Source organism: Ceratotherium simum, chromosome 2 (genome assembly GCF_057802395.1).
Source record: "Ceratotherium simum simum isolate JZ-2026a chromosome 2, ASM5780239v1, whole genome shotgun sequence".
NCBI classification, from domain to species: domain Eukaryota; kingdom Metazoa; phylum Chordata; class Mammalia; order Perissodactyla; family Rhinocerotidae; genus Ceratotherium; species Ceratotherium simum.
In genome coordinates, this window is record NC_141901.1 from 85012495 (window position 1) to 85038425 (window position 25931).

General features: G+C 39.5%; 1 protein-coding gene across 6 annotated transcripts in view; it reads left to right on the forward strand.

Annotated features, from left to right (window-relative positions):
* The first annotated feature begins 5559 nt into the window (after positions 1–5559).
* The window catches only part of ZZZ3 (zinc finger ZZ-type containing 3), a 121551-nt gene continuing 101179 nt past the window's right edge, over positions 5560–25931 (forward strand). For 5 of the 6 annotated variants that reach the window (XM_014788281.2, XM_087448752.1, XM_087448739.1 and 2 more), the window contains exon 1: positions 5560–5704. The gene's annotated coding sequence lies outside the window, so the exon portion shown is untranslated. Of the gene's footprint in view, positions 5705–5991; positions 6361–25931 lie in introns of those variants that run through there. The other variant, XM_087448722.1, reaches the window with a different exon arrangement.

Sequence of the window (25931 nt, forward strand, 5' to 3'; positions counted from 1 at the left end):
CACACAATATTTGGTTGTCCCACTTTTAATGATACAAGGATTGGTCAGTGTGTTCAGATGCTGAGAGCTTAATTCTTCCATTGTAAAGTTACTGGTCAACTTTTCAACTAATAGTTTTATCTACTAATGGTTGTTGCCTAAATCAATTATTTCATTACAGATTATAAAATGGTGATTTTCTAATTCTAGTGTTTCTTTTTTTTTTTTTTTGGAGGAAGATTGGCCCTGTGCTAACATCTGTTGCCAATCTTACTCTTTTTCTTTTTTTTTTTCTCCCCAAAGCCCCAGTGCATAGTTGTGTATCATAGTTGTAGAGTTGTAGCTCTTCTATGTGGGATGCTGCCTGAGCATGGCCCGATGAGCGGTGAGCAGGTCCCTGCCCAGGATCTGAACCGGCGAACCCCAGGCCACTGAAGAAGAACCAGTGAACTTAACCACTGCGCCACTGGGCCAGCCCCCTCTAGTGGTTCTTTTGAGGCACTTTTTCAAAATCTTCTTCACGTTGTAAATGAATTGTGAGACAAGAAAGGAAAGTGGTTCTGGATCTGTGATGTGGTAAATGTTGAAACCAGGACTAACTTGGTGCTCTTGGGGTCAGTTGAGATCCAGGAGACTAGTATATATGGAGTGTATTAACTAAATGAATGATGGATCATCTGAAGAATGTATAGTCTACTCATTCTTTCAAACATTTCTGGATCTTTCCTTGTACTAAACCAGACTATGAGTTTCTTACCTGGGCTATGTTGTTCACGTCTTCCAGGCCTACAGAATTGCCTTCAGCCTAGATTGAGAGATGTTGTAATAAAGAAAGAGTCTGATAAAATTAATTGATGGATTTACTATAAGGATGCTGTTGAGGGCACTGTTCAGCCTATCACATGATCTTGTTTTGAGAAACCACGGGAGAAATTTATCTTTGGTCTTAGTACTGGGAATGGTAATGCCTCCTCTGAGCAACTGGTTTGTTATCCCATGGATACTGAGACTGTCATAACTGATCTTGTTTTTGCTTGTTATGTCTGCCAGAAGCTTAAAGCAAGTGTTCGGGACCTTAGAACATGTATTTTTGTGCTCTATTTTTCTTGCTTTTATCTTCCTTTTGCCTGAATTTTGCCATTTTAATTATTTTAAATTCTATTTTACTTATTATATTAATTTTTTGGAAGCCACATAAGTGTTTTTAGAAATAAGCAAGGCATAATTTTTAAAAATATGCCAAATATATTGGCCTTTTTAGTGGTATACAATGTCTTCCCCACTAGGCACTAAGCACCAAAAGGATTTGTCTTTTTTTTGTGTGTGTGAGGAAGATCAGCCCTGAGCTAACATCCATGCCAATCCTCCTCTTTTTGCTGAGGAAGACTGGCCGTGAGCTAACATCCATGCCAATCTTCCTCCATTTTATGTGGGATGCTGCCACAGCATGGCCTGACAAGGGGTGCATCGGTGCGCGCCTGGGATCCGAACCCGGGCCGCCAGCAGCGGAGCGCACACACTTAACCGCTAAGCCATGGGGCAGGCCTCTGTCTTGTTCACTTCCAGTGCTTAACACAGTGTGTGGCACAAAATAGGTGTCTCGTAAATTTGTCTAAGAAGTTAATGTTGATGACTCCCTCTTTCAAATTTCCTCTTCCTTGGTTTTTGGGGTACCCTTCCCTCCCATGGGGTACTCTTCTATCACATGGGGGTACCCTTCTATCCCAGTTCTTTTTTACTGTTCTGAACCCTTATTTCTCTTCCATAGTTGTCACTTTTTTTCCTTGCCTCCAAATTTCAGAATTTCTCTGGGTTTTGTTCTTCATTTTCAGCTCTTCTCACTCTTTGTGCCTTCCCTGGATAACCTAATCTACACCCTGGGTTCCAGTTACCACTTCTATGTTAAAGACTCAAATCTGTCCCTCCAGCTCAGACCTGAAGCCTGAATCCCAGACAGATATATTCAACTGACTCCCGGGCAGCTTCATTTGGATATATGAGTTACTTTAAATTCAGCACACCCTAACCAAACACATCACTTTCCTCCCTAAACTTGCTCCTACTTTAGTATTTCCTATGGTCATCAATGATACCTCCATCTCCCCGGTCACCCAAGCCAGGAATCCTAGACTCATCTTTTAACTCACCTTCAAATTCAATCAGCTATCCAAATCTTGGACATTCAGCCCCAAAATATCTGGACACATATTTGGACACAAGGACATTCATTAAAACAATCATTTATTAATAGCAGGAATGTGGAACCACCTGAATGCCCCCAAATAGAAAAATGGTCAAATAAATTATATAACCATCTCTTGGAGCTTTTGAAGAATATTTAATGACATGGAAAATATCTTATGATCCAATGAGAGAAATTAGATCATTGTTTCATATTAGATTTTATATATATCCATAGAAAAAGTAGTGGCTTCTTTCTGGTAGTAGTAAGTTGTAGTAGTAGTAGTAGTAGTAAACATATAAGTAGGTAGTATTAAATTCCATCCTCGTAGGGCCTTTGCATCAACTCTTCCCTCTGTGTGGAATGTTTTTCCCACGCTTTGCCTGACTAAATCCTAAATGCGTATTCATACTTGGGGTCTCACTCACCCTGAGTGTTACTTCCTCAGGAAGGCCTCCCTTTTCCTTTTATTTAAAGACCTTAGAATATGTACTTTTGGGCATATGGACATATTCTCATAGTGCATTGCACTTTTCATTCATGGTACTTAGTTTGAATTTTAGTACAATATTTGTGATTATTTCTTGAATGTCAACCTTCTCTAGACTACAGGCTCTGTAACAGTAGAGTCTATCCTTGTTTTGTCCATTACTGTATCTCCAGCACCTGGTACAGCTCCTGGTATATTTACTGAAAAAGTGAATGAATGAACTACATCAATGGTTTTCTAAGTGTGTGCTGAGGCAGTGCCTCACGTGCCATGGTAAGGGGCTGAGGGAGATGCCAGTGGTTGCCCCTTCCATTCCCAGGTCATCTTTTATTTGCGTAAAGTATTGGATTCTGGCATAAGATTGTTTGTAAAAGGAATGTCAGTGCTTCAGGATATATTGTACAGACCCTGAATTAGATGATCTTGACGTCTCTTCCATCTTCAATATTCTGTGATCCTAGATGAAAATAACAAAGGCTATATTTGGATGTATCATAATTAGGGAGTAGCCTTCACCAGTGAGGTTGGCAGTGGTTCTTTTTTCCAAGAGCAAGGAAGCTCCTCTTTCCCTTAGATAATTGAAGATCCGAGGGGCTCTTATCCCTTTCTACTTGGCTAAGATCTACTCCTGGGCCTAGAGTTTTCTCTCCTTGGCTACCCTTTTTACCATCAGTGAACTTGTCCTTTCTCCTCATCCCTTTAGTGCTTGCTCCAAAGACCCTCGAGTCCAGCCACTTGGTGCTTCTTGTAGTTTCCCTCTCACATTGCCATGCATTCACATTCATGCAGTTCCCTCAGCTGAGAATGGTCTTTTTTCTCTGCTTTGCAAAGTCAGGCTGTAACTCAAATGCCAACCCTCGTAAAAAGCTTTTTTCAAACCCTCCTCTGTTCCCACATTATTTTATTTATATATCTATATAGAACCTTCTGCACTTCAAACTTGGGCAAGTTACTTAACTCTTTTTTAAGCCTATTTTCTCATCAGAAAAATGTGAATAGTGCCACAGGTTGTGTTCCCCAGAAAGCAGACTCTTACATGGTTAGTGTGCAGATTTATTAGGGAATGCTCCTGGGATCATCACTTGTGAGAGGGAATGGAAGAAGAATTTGACAGAGGGAGAAGCTGAGCTGCGATGCAATCTTAATGGGGTGCCTCAGCTGACGAGGGTTGTTCTGGAGATGGGATGCTCCATCAGAATTGTCCCAAGTTGAGGTGAGAGGGCTGGGCCTTCCAACAATCCTTAGATACTGTTAGTGCCCGTGCATTGATCAGTCATTGGATGCAGACTCCTTGGGAAGGGGTGTGACATTGGGCAATGCTAGAAGGGAGCTGACAGCTGATGGCTGTCTGTGGCCAACACTCAGGGCCGCTGGGGTAATAAGTCCTTCATTCCTGAAGGGCATCAGAGAAGTACATTTCAGTGCCCACCACTAATAGTATCTATCTCAGGATTGCTGGAAGCCTAAAATAGGATAAGGTATAAAAAGCATATTGCTGGCACAGCATATTGCTGGCATATAGGACTCAAGAAGAGATGGTTATTATGGTTATTATAAATAAAACTTGGCTCTATAAGCATATAGAGCAAGGTAGGGAAACATTGTTTTGTTTATTTTTGTGTCTCTAGTCCTAGTGTAGAACCTGGAACCAATTAGGTTCAATAAAGGCTTGTTGATGTGTTAATATAAGAATACACCGCCACACTTTGTCTTGAAGCAGATGTTACCTTCAGTTGAAATCTCAACTAAAATAAATAAAAAAAGCCATTTCAGCCATTTAATAACTTTTATTAGCAAAATTAAAGGAGGCACACATATCTATTTGCCTGAAAAAAAAGTTCCAAAGACAAGGAAAACAAAAGCAACGAAGCAGTACTTGACAACTGCAGAAGAGCTCCACTTAAAATGGCTTCTATCACTAGATTTTATGTTTTTGGAAGAGAATCTTCAAATTATAGACAGGGAAGGAGATTTAGCTCAGCTTTTCCACAGCTCATATGGTTAGGTTGTGAATAGAACTATCAACCCAAAGGAAGTGCTTATCGCCATCACTGCGTGTTGGGCTGGGCTGTATTCTCCTGCATGCTCAATATAGTTCGTTGACATGTTTTAATAGAGTATTTATTAAACACTGCTTTGTGCCAGACACAGGTCTGGGGATATCGCAACGAGCAAAGGTTACAAAGTCCCTGCCTTTAAGGATCTCACATTCTTGGTAGCAGGGGAGGGACAAATAGGATCTGGAAGTGATAACTTTAAGAGCGGTGGTGCAAGTGTGCTCTTTTGGATACAGGAGTCTGGGAAGATGTCGACCTTTGATAAAGGACCTAAAATACGCACTGCACATCGACGAGTTAAAAGAAATCTGGAAGCAGTGTTCTAGCCAGAGAACAGCAAGCGCAAAGTCCTGAAGTGCATTGAGCCTGCGTGTTGTAGGAACGGTTGGAAAGCCAGAAGGGTGAGCAAGGGGGCCGTGCGATGGCAGATGAGGAGGGCAGGAGCATATATAACACACACACACACAGATATTTTCCTAGCCTCAGACCACACTGCTAAGGGAACTGGGGTGTAGAAATCCCTCAAGAGGCCACAAGGAGCAGGATGAAGCGGACTTCTAACAGCGGAGCTACAGGCACGCCTTTCCTCCAAGGGTAGGGCCAAGGTAGAGCACCGCAGGGGATGGACTGGGTCCCGCCCTCAGCCCCACCTTCGCCCAGGGCCGGGGGCGGAGCGCGGGGCCGACCCGCGGGGGTCCCCGGCCCGGCGGTGCTGCACGCGCCGCAGTTACCAGCAGGCGGTGCAGTCAGCGCGCCTGCAGCCGCCGCCGCCGCCCGCCCGGCCCGGCGCGGAGAAAGGAGGGGACCGGAAGGAGCCGCTGGTGCTGCGGGAAGTGGCAGGAGCGGGAGGCGGGGACCCACCTGGAAGCGCCGCGGCGCCGCTGTCGAGCTTCCTGCGGCAGCGGCCACCCGAGCAAGTGCCGTGGCGGGGGCGGAGAGCGGCCACGGCGGCGGCGTCCCCCCGAGTGGCCTGCGGCGCCCGGCCCCGCGCGAAAGGTGAGCAGGCGCTCGGGGCACGTGGTGAGGACCCGAGGCGGGGGAGAGGGAATGGAGGAGGAGGGAACCCGGGGGACGATCGGCTGTGGGACTCGGCTTTGGAGCCGAGCGCGGGGAGGGGGTGGGCTGGCGGCGACGGCGAAGCCCCCACGTGGGGCGGGGGTGCGCGCGCACGTGTGCGCGGGCGACAGGGGGGCGGGGAGGGCTCCTGGGAGGGCGACGGGCGCGCGCCCGCTCAGTAGTGGCCCACGTGACGGGCACGCCGAGAATCTGCTTCCACGTGACAGGCAGGGAGGCTGGCTGAAGCAGAGGGATGCTGTGTCTGTGTAGGATAACTGCGGACAGCGGAGGTTTTAGGGTTGTGTTGCTGCTTTTCTTCTCTACTGGGGGAATAAGATGAGAAGTATAAGGCGGGAAAGACTTCCTGCTCTTTCTCTGCTATACACGTTCTCCAGTCCGTTAATGAAGCACTTTTTAAGTTCCGAAATACTGATTTCTCTGTCCCGCCATGTTGGTTGAGAGGAAACTCGCGAGATGCTGGAGGGCTTGTATCGCGAGATCTCTCGATTCTCGCGGGACCTTGTTGGCAGAGCAGTTGTCCTGGATGGCGGAGCTTTGGGTTCCGGGGGCCTGGGACCCGCAACTCTTTCTTGAAGGCAAGTTGTTAGGGAGGGGCCGGGGGCGAGTGCCTCGCGGTGCCGGGAGACGTGCTGTGTCAGCTTCCTCCGGTCTTGAAGGGATACATTGACCCCATTGAGTCGGCACGGTCCTCCCCACCCCCCCGCGGGCGCTCCGCCACCTGCAGAAGCCTCAGCCAGGGCTGCCTCTGCCCCGCGCGGGGACCGTTCCACCCCCGTCCCGCTCACTGGAAGTCCGCAGCCGGGCTCGCGCAGACGCGGCGATTCCAGTGGATACCGTTCGCTTACTTCCAAACGTTCTTGTCAGTTTTCCCCCTTGTTGCCATTTTCTAAGGAATTCCAGACCCGTTAACTATTCTGACGCTTGTTTCTGCGGCGGTACCTTTCTCCACGGGGCGTTCTCGGACGCTTCAAACAGAGCGCCCTCCACTTCTCTGGGCGTCATTGACTCCCATTTATTTGGTCCTTGGTAACTTCCTCATCACTCGAACTTACTTTGTATTTACAGTAACTTTTGGCAGTATTGGGAGGGATCCCTCGTATCTCTGTCAGTACCTGATGTCAGGATAAAATCGTTCTTTTAATCTTTTTGTACGTGCTTATTAACTCAGAATTGTCGGTAAGATTTTGATTACTAGTGTGTTAGGAGGTTGCCATCTTTGATGTTCAAGGATGGTTGTTTTAGGTTACATATTTAAGGTAATAGTGGAATGGTTTAAGTCAAATTTTTAGTTAAAAGCAAACCTCTCTTCATAAACTTTGGTATCAAAGTTTGCGTTACAGTTTTTCCTTAAATGAGTTTGACATGAAATTAATTTTTCTCGAACTCTCCAGTGTCTTATCCAAAATTTCTTTACAGTGTACTTTTTTTATATTCTTGAGCGGTCTTTGGATTTATTTAGTATTCGTAGCGGGGAGTTAATTACAAAACTAAGCAGATACCTATAATCCATTCATAATTTGTTTTCTTTTTTAAACTACCAAAGTGTTCTTTGCTTCTACAGTTAATACAGAAAAGTATAACGAGTAAAACGCTCCCTGTTAACTCTATCTACCCATTTGCCTTCCTCCGTCTTAAATCTCTGTAACCACTCTTGGCAGTAGCTGTGTATTATTCCAGATATTTCCCGTGTATTTGTTTGTTTTTTTTTAATGGAGAAGAGGAAGTGGAGGAGTGTTGTTTTAAGATAGACTGTGACAACATTAGCAATCAGTAAAATTTTTTCTACTCAGTTAAATTTTTAGTGATATATGCATATTGTGACTCATATGCATATTTGCTTTAAAAAAGTAAATTTTCTACTTGTACAGGTTTTTTGGTAGTGTAGTTTCGTGAAAATATCTTGAGTGGTAGCATTATTTCTGCTCTAGAGATTCAGTTGCTGGTAGCTTTGCATAAAAATAAAGTCCATGTAAAATAGGATTTAAAGAAATGTTTTATCACTTGAGTTTTACAGTTTTTTGTTTAATGTTTGTGTTATATATTTGCCCTTATATTCGTATGTTTATATTTTATAATACTTATATATTCTAAACTGTAACCCAAATATGTGCATAGGAGTTCTCCAGAAGTTTTGAAGGTTAACAGCTCCATTAAAGTAATAGTTCTGACCATGCAGTTTAGTGAGTTCAACTGGAGAGTGGTAGATGTATTAGTAGTTAATGCAAGCAAACGTACATATAGTACTCAAAAATTGCTAAGCAGCGTTTGTGATCATTGTGTTTTGTATTTTTCCCCCCAAACCTACCAGCAATATTGTTTATCAGACCTGTCACATAAAAAAGAGTGTCCACTCTTCTTGGGCATTGTGGTTTTCTGTTGTAATAGTTCAGGTAGGAATGTTGGGGAATAAAAGTGAGTGTTGAGAGGTGCCGTGTGGGAAAGAGGAAAAGAGACATGGGAGTGTGTGTAGGTTGATACTGAAATGGAATTGGAGAAACTGTGGAGAAAAGAGAGGATGGTAGAAGGTTAACAGAGCTGTGGTCCAAGAATAGGCAGGCTCCTGATGGTTGGAGGGCAATTTGAGTTGAATAGAATTTGGAATCACTGTTTGAGGCAATTTTTTCCTCTGAAATAATTTTGTTAGACAGTTTTCAGTACACCCCCCAAATTGCTTGATATCACCTGTCATAAAAAGTCAGCAACTTAAGTTGATATTTGTGAATTCTTTTCTTAGGTAAAGCTCTCTTGTTAAATAACTTTTGTTGCGTACATTTTATTATTTTTAGAAGTAGGAAATTGTGAAAATGACAGTGGATTCAAAGGTCACAGTTCTGTTAATGCCCTTTGTAAAGGTATCTACAAAGTTTTGCTTGGTGCTTGGGCTTTTGGTAGTTCATGTGTGCATCTGATCTTTGCTATAATAAGAATAAGATAATTCCTATTCTTACAACTTTGTTTTATAAACTGTTTTTGGTAGCAGATCTTGGGAATCACCAGTCTTTTACAGAAACTAAGTTATCTGAGGTACTGGGTAGAAATATGCTGAGAAAATCTGAGAGAGAGAAGAAATGTATTTTACATGATTTGAGTTTGCTTGAGTAAAACTTAACCAAGAAATTTTATTTTCCTTTTTCTCATTTATTACTGTCATAGAAATGATCTATGAGAGCTAATGAGCTTCAGTGATAGAGGAAATTAATAACAGTGATAATATAATGTGATTTATCCTCACTTGGATTTTTTTCTTAAGGTCTGACACAGTGCTAATTTCCATGGACCTCTAACTTTGTAAACTATACAGGGTAATACCTATTTACGTATTAATTACATCAAGAATATGTTTTATTTTTTACCTCTTCTTGAACCAGTGTCCAAGAGAGATTACAGAAAATTACTTGACCAGAAACATCAATGAAAGTATGTTGCAGGTGCTTTTAAAAAAATCTATCTAATTTCATATGAAAATTCAGTCTGGATTTAACTACAAGGAATATTTGCTTAAAGTAATATTTAATATAGATGTGGTGTACACTTTGGTGCAAACTTCTGTAGTTAATACTCTGACAACTGCTTTTAATTGTACTTTAAAAAACACTACCAGTAAATATTTCCCAGAGTCCTAAGTCTTCTAAAGCTGTGGAAGTATGGACTTTGCTTTTTTTTTTTTTTTTTTTGGCGAGTAAGATTAGCCCTGACTAACATCTGTTGCCAATCGTCCTCTTTTTGCTGAGGAAGATTGGCCCTGGGCTAACGTCCTTGCCCATCTTCCTCTACTTTATATGGGACACTGCCACAGCATGGCTTGATAAGTAGTGTGTAGGTCTGTGCCTGGGATCTGAACCTGCGAACCCCGGGCCACCGAAGCGGAGTGTGGGAATTTAACTGCTACGCCACTGGGCTGCACCCTGGACTTTGCTATTTGAACTTGTCCTTCTCACCTCTTTTGGTTTTTTTTCTTTTAAGCTGTCCTTTCTCATATATGTAGGTAATTTTTGTCTTGTCAGAAACAAATGAGTTGAGTAGCTTTCCCTGAGGAGACTTTCAGAGTATTTAATTATTATTATGTTTGGGGGAACTCCAGTATATTTATAAGTTACAGTCAGTAATTCAGCAAACATTTTTTCAAGTGCTAATGATCTCAGCCGTTTGAAACAGCAGGGATCCTGAGCCTTCCAAGTAGGTAACCAAGTAGTAGACCACAGTAGTAAGCCTATGGTCTTTATTCAGAAGCTACTAATTGGAGTAAATTCAGGGTTGGTTATCTGATTTTTTAGCCACAGATTATAATCCACAGGGTTGGCCATTGGAGTTAGGCACACTGACAGCTGAAATGTCATCTTATTTCAAGGGAAAAGGAAGAAGAGCTGTTGAAAAGTAGATGGAGGGGCCGGCCTGGTGGCGTAGTGGTTAAGTTCGCGTGGTCTGCTTTGGTGGCCTGGGGTTCACTGGTTTGGATCCTGGGCGCTGACCAATGCACTGCCTGTCATGCCATCCTCTGGCAGCGTCCCATATAAAGTAGAGGAAGATGGGCATGGATGTTAGCTCAGGGCCAATCTTCCTTGCACACACACACAAAAATGTAGGTGGAACTATGGAAGAACAGTGTTTTAAGGCCATTACATAGAGATGTACAGTCCTATAATCATTAACTTCTGAGGGAATCACAATATTGTAGAGCAGTATAGTACATGGTATGTCACAATGACGACCTTAATCATAAATAAACTTGTATTCTACGTACTGTGTTTAAGGAAGTAAGAAATTGGTGTCTTTTTAAAAGATAGAGCGGTAAATGTTTTCAAATCTTTGTTAATTAGTACATTTCAGTTTTCTAGAAAATTCACTTACAGAACTTATCTGATGATACCAAATAAAAATGGTGCTCTTGTGTATGGAATTTCCTTGTTTTATTTTATTGCTTTTACCTGTTTATTTCCTTATTTAATATTTCAAGAGATTGCCTCTCAAATAAGGCTCTATTACATTTAATATTTGATATCCATAGTAACCAGTTGTCTAAAGACTAGCACCTTGGTTGATGAAGGAATTTTCAAAGCAGATGATTAGAATTAGTAAATAATCTGTCTATATGATTCAGTTCTGTAGTTTTGAACCCTGAGAATTGAATCTCCAACCTTTGCACAGCTGAGTGTCTTGAGGTGAGAAATGTTTCATTTTGTAGTGGATTTTCTTTGCTTGCTTTCCCAGTCTCTTTTAATATGTTGATTTAAACTTTATATTCCCTTCAGTGGTAGAGTAGTGGTAGATAGTATTTGACATAGGTGTAAGATGTATGTATGTGTTTGTGTTTTAATGATTTTGATGTCTAGCTTGAGGATTTTAAATCTTGGGAATTAATATAATATTAACATTTTGATATATTTCTTCCATTATTTTAAAATATATCCTTTACATACTTGCAGATAAAACATGTTTAATTTCATGTCCTGCTTTTAAACCTAACGTTAGGTAACATTTGCCCATTCTCACAGTGAGTCTTCATAACCATCATTATAAATGGTTGTATGATGTTCTGTCTGTAGATGTATCATTCCCCTCTTCTAATATTTTGCATATATAAATAACAGAATGAAGAACATTAATACATAAGGTGTTTCCTGTATGTAGTATATTGCCAGATAGTATATTGCCATTTTGTAGTATATTGCCAGAAATGATTTTTAGGTACATTTTAAAGGCTTTTAAAACATACTGTTGCGATATTTATCAGAAGGATCCAGGGGCCGGCTCCGTGGCTTAGCGGTTAAGTGCGCGCGCTCTGATGCTGGCGGCCCGGGTTCGGATCCCAGGCACGCCCCAAGGCACCACTTCTCCGTCCAACCCGAGGCTGAGTCCCACGTACAGCAACTAGAAGGACGTGAACCTATGACATACAACTATCTACTGGGGCTTTGGGGGGAAAAAAATGAATAAATAAAATCTTTAAAAAAAAAAAAAAAAGGATCCATTAATATTCACATTGGAGTAGTTGTTGCTCTATACCTCAGTATTAAATATTTATAAAATAGGATGTAAGCCATATCACTTTTTTTCTTAGATTACTTGAGGTGAAACATTACTCTGTGCTTAACAGATGTATTTCTTTTGTGAGTTTTTAAGATAAACAGAATTTTAAAATTAATATAATCAAATCTTTTGATCTAATTTTGTTCTACTCCTGATCTTATGAAATTCTTTCTTGTCCAGAAATGTAATAAACAAACAATACTGATTTAATACGGTTTCTTTTAGTTTTTCTAGGTTAGATTTAAATAAATTTAGGGGCCGGCCCCGTGGCTTAGCAGTTGAGTGTGTGCACTCCACTACCGGCGGCCTGGGTTCGGATCCCGGGCGCACACCGTCCCACTGCTTGTCCGGCCACGCTGAGGCAGCGTCCCACATACAGCAACTAGGAGGATGTGCAACTATGACATACAACTATCTACTGGGGCTTTGGGGAGAAAAAGGGGAAAAAAAGAGGAGGATTGGCAATAGATGTTAGCTCAGGGCCAGTCTTCCTCAGCAAAAAGAGGAGGACTGGCATGGATGTTAGCTCAGGGCTGATCTTCCTCACCAAAAAAAAAAGTTTGAATAAATTTAACTTTTTACCTCATCGACCATTGGTGTGAAGTGAGAATCTAAATGTTTTCCTCCTAATTGGTAATTGTCTCAACTCTATTAAATAACTCTTTATTTTTCCATTTTTTTGTTATATTTCATTTTTACATTTTAAATTGTTTATTTTTATCCCAAACTTTAATTATTTATTTATTTATTTATTTTTCCCCCAAAGCCCCAGTAGATAGTTGTATGTCATAGTTGCACATCCTTCTAGTTGCTGTATGTGGGACGCAGCCTCAGCATGGCCGAAGAAGCGGTGCGTCCGTGTGTGCCCCGGATCCGAACCTGGGCCCCTGGTGGCGGAGCGCGTGCACTTAACCGCTAAGCCACAGGGCCGGCCCCAAGGAGAACATTTTTAATATTGAAAGTTCTTATTGTTTATGAAAGTGTGGTTTTTTCTTTATGAAATAATTATTGAAGATATTAAAATAATTTTTAAAAAGTGAGATACTTACATTTTAACATTTTAAAACTAGGATGGCTCCAAAGCTGTTATTTTATTAAATAAAGACTTCAACATTTTCTGTTGTTTACAGATTGGTGTGATTTACATGAATGCTAGGAAGAAAAACCAGATTAACTTTGTGAATGTGAAACCATAATAAATATTTGAAAACACATGTGTCCTGTGTTAGGGGATCACATAAAAAGAATTGCAGATGAAGAACTTGGTATGATGAAATTTCCTTCTAACCGTGGATTGGGATGAGACTTAAAGGGATTGGAACATAATTTACACCTTTTATTTCTCCTGGAATTCTGCTACCCCATAAGGGATGAGTTGATTTCGTTAATGTCACTGAAGTGGTTTAGGAAATAGCAGTAGCTAATTGTATTCTGACGCTTACTTACCCTCCTTACTAGTTATTTTTTTTTTTATTGGTTAGAAGTTTAAGGAAAACATTCTACATTTCGTATGCATACATTTTTCCATTAGAAAGTAGATTTATGTGTTTCATAAATAAAGTGAAACAATACTTTATTTGGCTTGGCTGTATTATAGAGGGAAGTACCAAGATTTTTTTTCTCCTGAAAAAGGTGTGTGTGTGTATTTGTGCGATTTATCTACTGATAGCCCTTGAGGAGCTTTGTAATACTAATCTGTATTAACTCTCTATTCCCCATCCCAAACCTGTAATTCTTAATCAACTGTCTCTACTAAATATAATTTTTCAATGTTGTTTTTGCAGTAATATGTTTCATTCCCTGAGGGAGAAATTTCCTCTTTTCTTCTCCCTGCTTTTTAAAAAAATGTAAATATGAGTAAAGTATAATGCACACAGAAAGTTCTCATAAATGTACAGTTCAGTGAATTTTCACAATGTGAACACACCTGTGTAATCATTACTAAGAAGCAGAACATTATCAAAAGCTCAGAAACTGTCTTTGTGCTCTATTCTGGTCATTAACCGCCCTTGCCATGGGAAGCCACTATTTTGATGTCTAGTACCAGAGAAATCTTTTTTTTTTTTTGGAGGAAGATTCACCCCAAGCTAACATCTGTTGCCAGTCTTCCTCTTTTTTTTTTTTGCTTGAGGAAGACTAGCCCTGAGCTAACATCTGTGCCAGTCTTCCCCTATTTTGTATGCGGGTTGCTGCCTCAGCATGGTTGACAAGTGGTGTAGGTCTGTGCCAGGGATCCGAACCTGTGAACCAGGCCACCGAAGTGGAGTGCACTAAACTTAACCACTACGCCGTGGGGCCAGCCCCCAGAGAATAATTTTGCTTGCTTTTGAACTTTGATTTCCTTCATAAACATTATTGCATCTTTATCCTGTTTTGATATGAGTAACCTGGGAAATCCTAGAACTCAATCTAATTTATACCTGTAGATCTCAGCACTTGACTTAGACATTTTTCTCATCGCATTCATAATTTTCATGAACTCTTAGAAGGGACATGAAAGAAAAGCCTTCTTTGTTTTCGGATTCTGTGGTAGACCCTGTTTGTTTTAATGTTAATTTGGGCAAATGTGATACTTGTAATTTCTGTCATTGATGGCCTACAACAGTACCTCAGCTTTTTGTTTTTCAGTTGAAAATTTTGTTTTGAAGACTTCGCTACAGCATTCCTGACCACCTAATAGCTTTTTGGACTTCTGTCCTATGACTTGGCAGGTTTCTTTTCATTCTTTGAATTCTTTTCAAGCAGTGATTCCCGTTCTAGTTTTTATGACAGACACCCTGTGGTATCCTCTTTTATTTCAAAGAATGTTGTGAGTGCCCCACCCCCCTGCAAGAAAAAAGCCCCAATTTAGGTTAAACTATTTTAAAATATTTATTTTATATTTATGAACAGTACAACATTGCAGTGTGCAGATTATAAAACCAAATTATAGGCTACTAAAAAATTGAGAATGAGGGCCGGCCCTGTGGCTTGGTGGTTAAGTGCGCGCGCTGCAATGCTGGTGGCCCGGGTTCGGATCCCGGGTGCGCATCGAGGCACCACTTCTCCGTCCATCCTGGGGCCGAGTCCCACATACAGCAACTAGAAGGATGTGCAGCTATGACATACAACTATCTACTGGGGCTTTGGGGGGAAAAAATAAAATAAATAAAATCTTTAAAAAAAAAAAAAAAATTGAGAATGAGCTAAGAGCCTTACCTAGTTAGTATGCTCTTTCAGGCTGGCTTCAAGTGTAAGTGCAACTTTATTATCAGAAATTCTCCTTTTTTATTTTCTTTTCTACCCTTCCCATTTCACTTTCTTAATTGTAAAGAAAGGGATAGTGGAAGATTTATTGCTGTGTTCCTGCACATAATTTTTCTTTCACAAAAGTCCCATGGTTAGTTTGAAAGATACACTTAATTTCCTTTGTAAACGAATTTTGATTATTGTTGGTAATTGTTAGGGCCAGAATATTATAAATGGCCTGTAGCTTTTGAAATTACATATTTTGTTCAAGAATAATTTAAGATTAATACGTACCTACATTTCAGTCTCTAGTGATCTTTTATTTGCTAAGCTTTTGTGGAAATTAAAAGTAATGCAAAGTTTTAGCCTAATTCCTAAAAAAAGTTTTCTTTTTGCCTGGAGATGTTAAATGTCTGACTTTGGGGGAATATCGTTTTATAGGAGAACATTATCCCATGAAGAATGAAAGAGAGAGTAATTGACTTTCGTAATGGTTACAGAGTTACCACTAAGTTTGCATAAATGCTGTTCTTACTTGGTGAATGAGTCAGGACATTTTCCAGTTTGACCTAAGCCACATATATAGATAGGTAGATATTTTTTTTTCTATAGTTAGCAAAATGTCACCAAGGAAATTCTGATTCATTTGTAACTCGAAGGCAGTGGTTTCTCAAACTTTAGTATGCATCGTATTCACCTTGAAGCGTTGTTTATTTTTGTTTTTTTAAAATAATGGATGGCTGGGCCCCACCCCTGGAATTTCAGATTTACTAGGTCAGAAGACCAAACTTGGAGAACCAATACCAGGGTATAGTCAGGGCACCTGCTTTTAGAAACAAACACACAGCCCACAAGTGATTCTGATGTATATCCTAGCTGAGAACCTTGGAGCAGTAGTTCTCAAAATATGGTCCTGGGAATAGCAGTATAGCATCACTTGGGAACGTGTTACAAATGCAGGTTCTCAAACTCTGGAGTGGAACCCAGAAAGCTGTTTTATTTATTTATTTATTTGTTTATGTATGTATGTATGTATGAATGTATGAGCAAGATCAGCCCTGAGCTAATATGCATGTCAATCCTCCTTTTTTTGCTGAGGAAGACCAGCCCTGAACTAACATCTATTGCCAATCCTCCTCTTTTTTTCCCCTTTTTCTCTCCAAAGCCCCAGTAGATAGTTGTATGTCATAGTTGCACATCCTTCTAGTTGCTGTATGTGGGACGCTGCCTCAGCATGGCCGGACAAGCGATGCGTCGGTGCGTGCCCGGGATCCGGGCCTGGGCTGCCAGTAGCGGAGCGCACACACTTAACCGCTAGGCCATGGGGCCAGCCCCAGAAATCTGTATTTTAAACCACCTCTCCAAGTGATTCTGATGTGTGCTGAAGTTTGAGAACCATCCTTGTAACTCAAAAGTGTCTGTGGCACCTGTCTGGGAACTTGTTAGAAATGCAAATTTCAGGCCCTACCTAGATCTTTGGAATAACAGAATCTCTTTTTAACTAGATTTCCAGGCAGTTTGAATGTATATTGCAGATTGTGAAGGGCTGCTCTAGATGGTTTGTAAAGCTATTATAAAAGTAATACTGATAAATTAAAATTGACTGAATATTTACTCTATACTGGATACATATAAATACTGTCTTCATTATCATTAAGTCCTCAGGACAACCTTGTAAAGATGGTCACTGTTACCCTTGTTCTGCAAATGAGCAAGTTGAAGCAGAGAGGTTAAGTATCTTGCTCAGTGTCACACAGGTGCTAAATGCAGCAGGGTTTGAGACATAAACCTAAGCATTCAAACTCTGCTTGTGGAGTTTGAGGTGCTATCATCAGGACCATTTATGTGTGTATATGTGTGTCCTCTCTTGTTCCAGCACTGTAGTACATATTGTAATGAATTTTTGTGTCACATTTTACAATGACATTTGAATTTTCTTCAGGGTCTTATATTCAAGGACTATTTTTGCTAAAATATTGTGTTTTAGACAGAAAAACAGTCAGAACTGGAAGCTGTGATTTGAGTACTTTGGTCTTTAAAAGTAGAAATCTCTTGTTTATTCATCAAGGTTTTATTTAGACTCTTTGTTCCCTTATACGTTTTGTTTTTGCGTGCAGTTTTAGTAAGGCAACTCTTACTGGTTAGTGTTTCATTTAAAATTTTGCACAGTGATAAGTGTCATTTTCAAGGGTTGTAGTTCTTTATTAAAGAGACCACAAGGTAGTTCAGTACCTAGAGGCCTCAGTGTGCTAAAATTACACTTTGGGGTTCAATTCAAGTAAGACTTGCAGATTTGCAGAATAATAGATCTAAATGCTGGTGTTAATTTCAAGATGGCAATATAAGGAAGGAGCCTCCTGGTCACCTTATTAATTACAGGTTTTATTTGGGAGGATTTCTGACTCATATTCTTCTTAAGTGCACACTTCAGTGACTTTTAGTAAATATACAGTGTTGTGCAACCGTCCCCACAGTTCAGTTTTAGAACATTTCCGTCAGTCCAGAAAGATTTCCTTTGCTTATTTTATTTTATTTTTATTTTTGTTTTTTTTTTAAGATTTTATTTATTTATTTATTTTCCCCCCCAAGCCCCAGTAGATAGTTGTATGTCATAGCTGTACATCCTTCTAGTTGCTGTATGTGGGACGCGGCCTCAGCATGGCTGGAGAAGCGGTGCGTCGGTGCGTGCCCGGGATCCAAACCCAGGCCACCGGCAGCGGAGCTCGAGCACTTAACCGCTAAGCCACCGGGCCGGCCCTCCTTTGCTTATTTTAAGTCATTCTCACCTCAGCCTATTACAGGTTTTTAAAAAATCAGCCAGTACATTTTAGAAATCCTTTAATATAGTACCATACTACAGCTTAGTAGTAAAAACCTACTTATAAACCTTAATCCATTAGCCTTTTTTTTTACTTATTTTTAAGAAACTGAAAAAAAAATATTGATATTCTAGCTCTTAATTTGTGTCCACTCAGATCAGTTTACCTGATTGGTAGGATTTAAAGTGATGTGAATGGTAGTGTTCAGGTCTAGGAAATGTTCTTTCATTCGCTTAATTGGCTATATAAAATCTAATGTGTGAGAAGGAAATCAGGAGAAGAGAGGGAGAAGATAATTAAGAGAAACTAGAGTCCCATGATGATATTGACAACTATAGAGTTCTCATTGTCTGTTTGGTGGTTGCTTGGTTTCTGGAAAACTGCCATAAGTATTTGTGTTGTCTTGATCTGAATACTTCACAAGAATGACAGTTTTGTTTCTTTTTTTAAAGCTTTTCTCCACGTGTACTTTAAGAATTTAAAGGGTGACTAACGTAGTATGCTGAATAAGGTAGTTAAGCTACCTGATTTTATTATGTCTCTAACCCTGGATTTTTATGGTTGTAGGTAAGGTTCTTTTAACACAAAAATATCTGAAGAATATGTTTGGCATAATGTGATACAGTTTTTGGTTTTAATTAGTGGATTAATTAAATAATACACTAATAATAAAGATTATCAGAGCTTTTGATAAATTCTTTGCTAGCAGTTTAATCTCCTAAAAGTTGAAGAGAATTGGTGGTGTGAAATTTATTCTGACCAATGAGGAAGAGCAGTGAGGGACATAATGGAATTAACCATTTTTGAACATCTCTTTTTGGGCCAGTGGACCCATTTTATAGTCACTTCTCTGTGGTGTAGTAAAAAGAACATGGGCTTGGAATCAGATAGACCTGAATTTAAATCCTGGCTCTAGCACTTATGAGCTCTGTAACTTTAAGCAAGTTACTTATCTCTAAGCCTTTGTTTTCCTCATTATAAATGATATAGTACTTGCTACTTATATGTAGAATATATAAGGTCCTTGATATAAAATAGGTGCTCAATAAATGATGTTATTTTATTGATGTGGAAAAATGGAGGCTCAGAGAAGTAAGTGACAAATATCTGTCCGACTCGAAAGCCCATGCTTTCACGCTACTCTTTGCCTCCCAACTGGAAATGGAATCATGGGCATCGAAAGGCAGTGCCTGTGTAATCTTGGAGTTTATATTTAGGTAGGAATTCACAGAAAAGCAGATTTCAGAAAGTTCAGAAAAAAAGGTTGGTAATGACCACAGATGGTATAAACAATCAGTGTCGATCGAAGGCTCTTAAAAATGAAACCTGTTATTAAAATTACAAAAAATTTCCATTGAGGGGAGAAAAATGTGAGTCGTCTAAGGAAATTATTATGATTTGCACAAGTAATTTCTAATAAATTTCAAAAGAAAATATATCAAGAATACTGACATAGCTAATGGTTAATACAGAAAAGTCATGTGTCAGTAGGTATGTAGGGAGGCTAGAGCTCTGAATGAGTTAAAGCTTGCAAAAAATGCTTAAGGACAACGAAAAGGGCTAGTTTTAGTTAAATTCAGACCAATATCAGTAAGGAAGAAAGAGGCCCATTGATTGGGGAGATAACATTAAACAATGAGAACTACTCATATCTCTTCTCTTATATCTAGGAAAATGATTTTCAAACTGGAAGGGAGACAACCCTGTTTAAAGAGGAAATTTTATTCTGTGATATGCTATGTGATAGCGTCTAGTTTCATTAAATAAATTTAGATCTCTAGTTCTAATGAGTTACTTAGAGCAAAGAAGTGTTGGTGTTTCTTGATGTCTACGGCTGCTTTTGGGTGTAGAGAAGACTGTTTACAATTTTTGGTAAAATTGAGTAATTAAAGTAATAAATTAAAAAACTTGTCTTTAAGTTCAAGTTATACATTTTGTCCTATTAATAAATCTAGCAAGTTTAATATAAACTAAGGATATTTTTATTGTTTTGGGCAGCGTGGGGGATGACATTTGGGTTAATATATTTTAGTAATTCTAGTTGAACAGATTAAATCTCCCTTACAATACCCTTCCCAGGTAAAATGGCTTTTGTACTGGTTTTCTTTTCCTGTAATACTCTTCTCATATATTTGCATGGCTTGCTCCCTTACTTCTCAGGTTCAAATGTCACCTGATCTAGAGAGGTTTTCCCTGATGAGGGAGTTTCCAAGGGGCATTATTTACGTAGACTTCTGTGTGAATGGTACTCACTGGTGTGACCCTCATTACGCCATCTAAAATAGCACCTTCTTCCTTCACTTTCCCTGGTTACTTTTCTTCATAGTAATTATCATACCTAATATTTATTATTTGTCTCTTCTCATTAAAATATAAGATTTGTGAAGGTTGAAATTATGTTTTAGGGCCGGCCCCGTGGCTTGGTGGTTAAGTGAGCGCGCTCCACTGCTGGCGACCCGGGTTCGGATCCCGGGCTCGCACCGACGCGCTGCTTCTCCGGCCATGCTGAGGCCGCGTCCCACATACAGCAACTAGAAGGATGTGCAGCTGTGACACACAACTATCTACTGGGGCTTTGGGGAAAAAAATAAATAAATAAAATCTTAAAAAAAAAAAAAAAAGAAATTATGTTTTGTTCACTGATTTTGTTCTCAGAGCCTGGAATGATGCCTAGGTCATGGTGGATGCTTAGTGATTGTTTCTTGAATGAATGAGCTTATACTGTAAAGTACTTGGAACAGTGTGGGGCACTAGGAAAATGCTGTTTGAATGTTAGCTGTTAGTACTACTGTTACTACTGCTGCTTAACTTAATTACATTCCTTATATTTATGCATTTAATATACTGGGTTTTGTTTTATTTTTTTTAGCACTTTATATGCCTTATGGAATAAATGTAAAATTTCAACAGGCAGGACTTTCCCAAATATTAAAACTCTTTTTAAGTTAATAAATGAAACATGTAAATATAGTGATTCACAAGTTCTCTTAAACATTCCAATATTGCTTATTAACCAAATCAAATCTCTTATACCTTTAAAGTCATAAGTCTGAAGTCGGTTACTATTTTAAATTTAGAATAAGACTGTCAAATCTATAATGTTAAAATTCTCTTAAACATTACAAGAACTTCAAGAAAAAATATATAGATGGTTTTAAATTTAACATGGAAATAATATCATAGGTTTGATAAACTTAATTTCAGCATTATATTTAATTCTAATTCATCTTGGAGGTTGGACAGTCACTTAAGGGAACAGTTTTGTTGTTTCAGGCAAGTTGAAATTTCTCTCACACAGTTTATGACCACAGATCAGTTACCATTTCTTGACAGGCTGATTATCAACCTGACATTGGCCTTGGAAAATGCCTTTGTCCAGGTGGTTTTTCTCATGCTACGGGTGGACGTATTGAATCTTTAACAAAAATCATCCCTATGAAAACAGTGGAACTCCAAGACAACGCCCTTTGGTTTCTTCTGAATTCAAATTTAAAGTCTTTCGTAAATAATTTGTAACTGCCTTTTTTTGTGTGTGTGTGTGAGGAAGATTGGCTCTAACATCTGTTGCCAATCTTCCTCTTTTTGCTTGAGGAAAGTTGTCCCTGAGCTAACATCTGTGCCAGTCTTCCTCTATTTTATATGTAAGATGCTGCCATGACGTGGCTTGACAAGCAGTGTGTAACTCTGTGCCCAGGATCTGAATCCTTGAACCCCAGGTCCTGAAGTGGAGTGCACGAACCTAACCACTATGCTACCTGGTCGGCCCCTGTAACTGCTTTTTAACTGCATTGCCTGATCAAGTTCTATAAACCCCATCCAGGTTGCTTCACTACTTGATTGGATTCCAAGAATCCATTTTCTACCTGTCTGGCTTATGCCACGGGTTTTAGATCATTTAAGTGACATGAACTGAGAGGTGTTGATAGCTTTTGTTAATTTGTGGTGAATCAAAGTATGTCAGAAGACTAGAAACAGACATAGTCTTATTTTTAAAAAAGGAAAATGTAGTTTTGGAAATCATTTTCCATCCTTGGAGGTGAGGTAGAGAAATATAGGCTAGCTCATCAGCATTAAGAACATTACATTAATAGGTGTAAAATAACCTTTCTTAAATAGTGTTACAAAGAAATCAGTGTCGAAGTTAGAGATGTATTTAAAAAAGCTATTTTTGTCCTTGTATATTTTAATATTTTTATTAATGCTTTAGATAAATATACGGTTGTGCTTATAAAATTTCTGTACAACTCAGCTGGCAAGGATAGATGACTAAAGCAACTTCAAAATTTTGCCTGAAATAGCAGGTAGGAACCTATAGTGTGAGTTGCTTAAAAGTGAGGAATTAAAAAAATTTTGGAATTCAATTGAAAAAGTTCTGTGAGCAGAATTCAGTTCACGAATTTTAAGGCACTATACTAAGGGAATTAAAAATCAGTTACACTGTTCCTTCAAGGAGCCTATAATAAAGTAGAGAATACAGACATATCAGACTATACATTGTAAATTTTATGATAGAAGAATTAAGTGTTATGGGAGCAAAAGAGAGAGTAGTTAATTCTGAGGGATCATTGAATTCGTCTTTGAGCAAGAAGAGTTTCCAGGAATTGAAGATGAGGGAAAGTCATTGTCTTTTTTTCAATTGGAGGACTGAAAAATCAATTAGGGCTGTGTTTGTTAAGACAGATATATTTGTGAGCTGATAAAGACTAGATTGGAATGGGAGACTAATTAGGCTATTGCAGGTTGAATGGAGTGATGATGGTCTGAACTGGAGCAATAACAACAGGACAGAAAGAATAGACAGTTTTTTCCAAGACATTTTAGAAGTAGAATAAGTGGGATTTGTTGATTGTATATTGGTAGGAAAAAGAAAGAGTTAAGATGTCTCAAAGCTTTGTAGTTTGGGTGATTAGATATTTGTCACTGAGATTGTTGATATAAGGAGGAGGTAATTTTGCCAGGCAAGGAAGAAAATGAGTAGGGATTTGTACTTGTGGAATACAAGGTACTTTTGGCACATCTAGATTGAGAGCTCAGAATATGGTAGTCTGAAGTTTGGGGTAGAGGTTGGGTTTAGAGACACAAAACAGTTTATAGGTTAAAATTTTCTGAAAGAGAGTTATAATGATTTTCCCTATGGAGAGAGGATTAGAAAGGGACGTGTACATCTTGAGGGGAGCAGAGAGGAGTCACAATGCGTGAGAAAACGGAAGAGAAGAGACTTGGAAAATTTGTCTCAGAGGTAGGAAGAAAACTAGAAGGAAGTGGAGGTCGAAGATGGGAGTTTCAAAGGAAGGAGGGAAATGATGACTTGGTTAGAAGCTTCAGAGGGACAAATGATGTGGGGACTGAGAATATCAACTTTTGCATTTGGGGGAAGAACTAGCTCAATTTGATAGAGACTTTTAGGAGTTTGGTTTTGCATAATCTGAGAGATCCAACAGTGTGAGTTGCTTAAAAAAGAAAAAACAAAACAAATGAAGTACAGGGCTGTGTTGATAGGATTCTGTCCATAATAAGGGATATAATATGTATTCCTTGTTGGTTAGCACACATTTACAATGTTGACCTTGCTTCTGAAAGCTGTTTTTTTTTTTTAAAGATTTTTATTTATTTATTTTTTTCCCCCCAAAGCCCCAGTAGATAGTTGTATGTCATAGCTGCACATCCTTCTAGTTGCTGTACGTGGGACGCGGCCTCAGCATGGCTGGAGAAGCGATGCGTTGGTGCGCGCCCGGGATCCGAACCCGGGTCGCCAGCAGCGGAGCGTGCGCACTTAGCCGCTAAGCCACGGAGCCAGCCCTGAAAGCTGAGTTTTAAGAACAGGAAATGAAAAATTGGATGTTTTAAGAGGAAGATAACCAGATGATGAAGTGTCTGAGAACTGTTGAAGGAGTTGAGAGTGCTTACTATGAAGGGAGAATGGGAGGGGACAGCTATTTTCAGGTAATGAAAGGCTATAATGAATAGTCTTCATAGAGTGGCACTAGATCCAGGTAAGTACTGCCAGACTTTTTTCCTTAAGAACTAGGATATTCTCTTAAATAGTTACAGTTACAATGAAAAAATCAGGAAATTTAACATTAATGTAATGTTACCTAATTCATAGTCATAATCAAATTTTCTCAATCATCCTAATGACTTTCATAGCCTTTTAAAATGGAGGAGATCATGCGTTGTATTTAATTATCTCATGTCTCTAGACTCCTTTAATCTGGAACAGTTCAAGTTTCTTGACCTTGACATTTTTGAACAGTTTAGGCCAGTTATTGATTTTTTATTTTTATTTTTTGTGAGGATGATTAGCCCTGAGCTAACGTCCGATGCCAGTCCTCTTTTTGCTGAGGAAGATTGGCCCTGGGCTAACATCCGTGCCCATCTTCCTCTATTTTATATGGGACGCCGCCACATCATGGCTTGACAAGTGGTGTGTTGGTGCGTGCCTGGGATCCGAACCTGTGAACCCTCAGCTGCCGCCGAAGCAGAGCATGTGGCTCTAACCATTACGCCACCGGGCTGGCCCCTAGGCCAGTTATTTTGTTGAATGTACCTCAATTTGTGTTTTTGATGTTTCCTTTTGGTTAGATTCAGGCTATACATACTGTTAGTCTTAAATGTAATTAACTTTTTCAAAAACCTTTTTATTGACATATACATTTGTAAAATACATCATCATTATATATAATATATATAACGTATATAGCTCAGTGAATTTTCAGAAACTGAACACTCCTGAGTAACCAGCGACTAGGTCAAGAAAGAGAAAATTAGCAGTGCTTTCTTCCAGTCACCTTCTTCCCCATCTCAAGGGTATGTTTTATCCTGACTCTGACGGAATAGATTAGTTTTCTCAGATTTTGAACTTTATGTAAATGACATCATGTAATGTTAACTTTTGAAAGATTTTAAACCTAAATATTTTTACTATTGCTATGAAATTACGGAATCATTCAAGTTTTATCCTTTTGCTTCTAGGGAAAAGATGATCTTTTGTATTTGTATAATTTGTTTAAAATGTGAGTCTGTACTGACTTTTCCATTCGTGTATAGAAATTCCCGTACCTCTGTATGATGAAATTGATGCTGACATTTCTATTGAAATGAACAGAAATTACATTATTTTTTTTTAGTGAAAAATAAAAAAAATCATCAAAAGTGGTTTAGATATAAAGTAGGATTTAATTTGGAATATCTAAATTAGGTATTGTCTATAGGATTTTGATAGTGTTATCTTCTGATGAACATACTGATTGGGAGAAGGGGTATTTTTTTTTTTTTTTTTTTTGTGAGGAAATCAGCCTGGTGCTAACATCTGCCAATCCTCTTTTTTTGCTGACGAAGACTGGCCCTAGGCTAACAACCGTGCCCATCTCTCTTTTTTTTTTTTTTTTTTAAAGATTTTATTTATTTTTTTATTTTTTCCCCCCAAAGCCCCAGTAGATAGTTGTATGTCATAGCTGCACATCCTTCTAGTTGCTGTATGTGGGACTCGGCCTCAGGATGGACGGAGAAGTGGTGCCTCGATGCGCACCCTGGATCCGAACCCGGGCCACCAGCATCGCAGCGCGCGCACTTAACCACCAAGCCACAGGGCCGGCCCTAACCGTGCCCATCTCTTCCACCTTACATGGGACGCCGCCACAGCACGGCTTGCCAAGCGGTGCGTCAGTGCACTCCCGGGATCGGAACTGGTGAAACCCGGGACGCCGCCGAAGCGGAGCGCCCGCACTTAACCGCGTGTGCCACTGGGCCGGCCCCGGAGAAGGGGTATTGTAGAAGGAAAGATATAAAAAGATAAAGGACTTTAATGATAAGTGTTTGATATTAAAACCAGAAATTAGGCTCTGCTAAGGCAGGATGGCATGAAACTCTTTCTTCTGGTAGGGAAGTTTGGTGAAGCTTGACATCTTTTTTTTCTGATGTCCTTTGTTCCTCGGTAAATAATTATCAACACTGTGGGTTTTCTTACTGTGGGAAATTGGGCCATCCCCTTAAAACAATGGAATGAAGTGGCATTTGGCGGTGGTTTCTGAAGGATGTGCTTAGTCTGAAGTTCTGATAATCAGTTATTTGGC